Raw genomic sequence first — 5,068 nt, 5'->3', positions numbered from 1 at the left:
TGCCGGCAAAACCCAGTAAGAAAAACAGGAAGGCGTACTATTAAAGTAAGCGAACCAATCGCAGAAAGCTTTAGTTCACTGAACCAATAAGAAGATCGTACTTTTAACAGTATGCGCTTATAATAGCAACCCAGGCAACCAATAAAAATCCGGTATGTTGTAACTGACGACGAGGAAATCCAATTAAAGTGATCTTAGGCCCACACAACGTCCTGACAGGAAATCAATAATGTATTTTATAAAGTAAAGTCGTGACGAGCAGGAGTGTTGACCAATAGAAAGCCATCTAAGACACACACCTCCAGCTACACCCCCTTCTCCTCGCGCTAGCATTTAAATCGGGCTCCTGAGAGAAGAAAGATAAGTTATGGTCTGCTAGTAAATTAAACCCACTTAAAATGATAGAGCTCATTATTTGATTATATTTGGCGGTATGAGTTGTTAGTGTTTCTGCCACATGGCTCCGGTATCTCCGGTTCGAATTCAGTTCTCAGTGACTGTCTGTGGTGTTTCCTCTGATATTTTGGGTTTCTTACAGCATCCCCAGAGACGTGCAGATTAGGTTGATTGGTAACTCTAAATTAGGCGAGTATGTGTACATAACCTGTGGTGCCAGGACAGGCCTTGGCCTACTGTGACTCTGATCAATTAAGTTTGACAATCTAATAAAGTTCTATCTATCTATCTATCTATCTATCTATCTATCTATCTATCTATCTATCTATCTATCTATCTATCTATCTACATGTGTACGTATGTATACTGTACATTCTTTGGTTAACAGTAGTGCTGGATTTAGGCCAGCCCTGTTCAATGTAAATTTGAATAACTGGGCCGTACTGTCTTTGCATACAAGGTCCAGAAGCACTTGCTGTAATAAACACATTCCTTGAAACCTTAGGGAAAAAAAACTGTAGCCATTATAACAGTGTGCAAAGTTTAAGAAATCATGCATAAGACTCTGGGGCTGACAAAGTCAGCTTTTGGAAGTGTATAATGTTTATAGAGTGTTAGTCAGCCTTCCAAGGAATGGCCATTCTGATAAAAATCTAAATGTTCCATGAAAACACAATAAACTATAAAAAACAACATGGATCTGCCACACACTATCTTATCTAAGATCTGTGTTTATGATTTCACCGACATGAGGATGGTAGGTGATAATATGGTAAAGACCAAAATGGAAGCTGTATTTAAAATATTCTTAGGTTATGGTACCATAGCAAAGCTAACTTGTCCATTCTGATTAAGGTTAAACTTAATTAAGATTAACATGATTTTAAGCTTTATGTATACAGTGGATTCAGAAAGTGTTCAAACCCCTTCACTTTCAGCACACTTTATTGTTTTGTAGATTACATTTTAAATGGATAAATGTACCATTTTTGCCATTCAATCTGCACTCAACAGCTCATAATGGCAAAGTATAAACATGTTTTCAGAAAGATTTGCTAATACATGAAAATTTTAAAAAAAATGAAGTCTCTCATTTACAGTGGAGCAAAAAAGTATTTAGTCAGCCACCAATTGTGCATGTTCTCCCACTTAAAAAGATGACAGAGGCCTGTAATTTTCATCATAGGTATACCTCAACTATGAGAGACAAAATGAGAAAAAAAAATATCCAGAAAATCACATTATCTGAATTTTGAAGAATTTATTTGCAAATTATGGTGGAAAAAAAGTATTTGGTCAATAACAAAAGTTCATCTCAATACTTTGTTATATACCCTTTGTTGGCAATGACAGAGGTCAAACGTTTTCTGTAAGTCTTCACAAGGTTTTCACACACTGTTGCTGGTATTTTGGCCCATTCCTCCATGCAGATCTCCTTTAGAGCAGTGATGTTTTGGGGCTGTCGCTGGGCAACACGGACTTTCAACTCCCTCCAAAGATTTTCTATGGGTTTGAGATGTGGAGACTGGCTAGGCCACTCCAGGACCTTGAAATGCTTCTTACGAAGCCACTCCTTCGTTGCCCAGGCGGTGTGTTTGGGATCATTGTTATGCTGAAAGACCCAGACACGTTTCATCTTCAATGCCCTTGCTGATGGAAGGAGGTTTTCACTCAAAATCTGACAATACATGGCCCCATTCATTCTTTCCTTTACATGGATCAGTCGTCCTGGTCCCTTTGCAGAGAAACAGCCCCAAAGCATGATATTTCCACCCCCATGCTTTACAGTAGGTATGGTGTTCTTTGGATGCAACTCAGCATTCTTTCTCCTCCAAACACGATGAGTAGAGTTTTTACCAAAAAGTTCTATTTTGGTTTCATCTGACCATATGACATTCTCCCAGTCCTCTTCTGGATCATCCAAATACTCTCTAGCAAACTTCAGACGGGCCTGCACATGTGCTGGCTTAAGCAGGGGGACACGTCTGGCACTGCAGGATTTGAGTCCCTGGCGGCGTAGTGTGTTACTGATGGTAGCCTTTGTTACTTTGGTCCCAGCTCTCTGCAGGTCATTCACTAGGTCCCCCCGTGTGGTTCTGAGATTTTTGCTCACCGTTCTTGTGATAATTTTGACCCCATGGGGTGAGATCTTGCGTGGAGCCCCAGATCGAGGGAGATTATCACTGGTCTTGTATGTCTTCCATTTTCTAATAATTGCTCCCACAGTTGATTTCTTCACACCAAGCTGCTTACCTATTGCAGATTCAGTCTTCCCAGCCTGGTGCAGGTCTACAATTTTGTTTCTGGTGTCCTTTGACAGCTCTTTGGTCTTGGCCATAGTGGAGTTTGGAGTGTGACTGTTTGAGGTTGTGGACAGGTGTCTTTTATATTGATAACGAGTTCAAACAGGTGCCTTTAATACAGGTAACAAGTGGAGGACAGAGGAGCCTCTTCCAGAAGAAGTTACAGGTCTGTGAGAGCCAGAAATCTTGCTTGTTTGTAGGTGACCAAATACTTATTTTCCACCATAATTTGCAAATAAATTCTTTAAAATCAGACAATGTGATTTTCTGGATTTTTTTTTTCTCATTTTGTCTCTCATAGTTGAGGTAAACCTATGATGAAAATTACAGGCCTCTCTCATCTTTTTAAGTGGGAGAACTTGCACAATTGGTGGCTGACTAAATACTTTTTTGCCCCACTGTATATAAGTATTTAATTCAGTACTTTGCAGAAGCAACTTTTCCAGTAACTACTTCTCTGAGTGTTCTTAGTGAAGTCTCTACAAGCTTTGCATAGACTTGGGCAGTTTATCCCATTCTTCCAGGTGAATACTCCATTTGATCGGATGTGAAGCGTCTGTAAACTGACGTCTTTAAGTCTATCCAAAAATGTTCTATGGGGTTTAAGTCTGGCTTTGGGTGGATCTCTCAAGGTCTGTCAGAGATATGTCCCAAAACCACTCCAGTGTTGTCTTGGCTGTATGCTTTGGGTCTTTGTAGTTCTGACAGTTGAACCATCATCCCAGTTTGAGGTTGCATGCAGGACTTGTCAAGGACCTCTCTGTCTTTGGCTGCATTTATCCTTCCCTCAACTGTGACCAGTCAGTCTGTCCCTGATGCTGAAAAGCACCCCATAACATGATGTTGCCACCATGGTGATGTACCATAGGGATGGTATTAGGCAGGAGATGAGCAGTGCCTGGTCTTAGCCAGATACAGTATAAGGCTTGGAGTTCTATCCAGAAAGTTTTATTTTTGTCTTAATAGACCAGAGAGTCTTTTCTTTCATGATCTCAGAGTCCTTTAAATGCTATCATATGCCTTTCACTCAAGAGAGGCTTCTGTCTAACCACTCTACCATAAATGCCTTATTGATGAAGCTGAGATGGTTGTCTTTCCAACAGGTTTTCCTATCTCAATGATGGATTCTGAAGCTCTGTTTGAGTAACTATTGGGTTCTTAGTCACCTCCAAGGCCTTGCTTGCCTGGTTACTTAGTCTGACAAGATGGAAGAGTCCTTGTAGTAACAAATATTTTAAATTTCACAATTATTTTTGAGGCCGCTGTCCTCCTGGGGACACTCAAAGCATTAGAAATTGTTTTATACCATTGTCCTGATCTCTGCCCCACCGCAAGTTTATTATGGAGTTCTACAGAGAGTTCCTTGGACTTAATGGCTTGTTTTTTGTCATGACATGCAGTGTACATTGTGGGACTTCATATACACAGTTGTGTGTCTTTCTAAACAACGTCAAATCAATTCAGTTTGCTACTGGTGAACTTTAATCAAGTTTTAGACACATCTCAAGGATAAATAAAGCAAACAGGATGCACCTGACCACATTCTGGAGTGCTACAAAAAGGGTCTCAATACTTATATCAATTAGAGATTTCAGTTTTTGATTTTTGACTAATTTGCAAAACCTTTCTGAAAATATGTTTTCACTTTGTTAAAATGGGCTATTGAGTGTAGAATTAAGGGCAAAAAAAGCAAATGTATCCATTTAATATAAAAATACAACACAATAACATGCAGAAAGTTAAGGTGTCTGAATACTTTATGAATCCACTATATGTTTCTAAACTGACATACATTTCTTTAGAATCACAATAACCAGTTTAATTCATGTAGAAATAGCAAAAATCTATTTTATTGCAAAATTAACAAGATTTTTTAGCTTTAAGAATAATTCTTATATTTTGCCATTACTTTAAGCTCCTGATCAGCCACTACATTACAACTACTAACAGGTGAAGTGAATTACATTGGTTATCTCTTTATAATGGCACCTATCTAGAGGTGAAATATATTAGGCAGCAAGTGAACTTCAGTTATTAAAGATTATGTGTTGGAAGAAGGAAAAATGAGCAAGCTTAAGGATTTGAGCGACTTTGGCAAGGGTCAAATTATGATAGGTAGATGATTTGGTCAGAGCATCTCCAAAACAGCAGGGGCCTCATGTATAAGCAGTGTGTATGCACAAATATGTTGCATACACCCATTTCCACACACACTTCGAGAGGTATAAAACCTAAACTTTATGTGAAGCCATGCACATGTTCACAGCAGCCTCACACCATGCAAATGCATTTTTCCGCTCAGTTTTGCAAAATGACGGCACCCTGCATCAAAGCAGTGCTACTGTTTCTGTGTCGTTTCCCTTCTTTTT

Source organism: Erpetoichthys calabaricus, chromosome 2, assembly GCF_900747795.2.
Source record: "Erpetoichthys calabaricus chromosome 2, fErpCal1.3, whole genome shotgun sequence".
In the NCBI taxonomy this organism is placed as follows: domain Eukaryota; kingdom Metazoa; phylum Chordata; class Cladistia; order Polypteriformes; family Polypteridae; genus Erpetoichthys; species Erpetoichthys calabaricus.
This window is presented reverse-complemented; position numbering follows the sequence as displayed.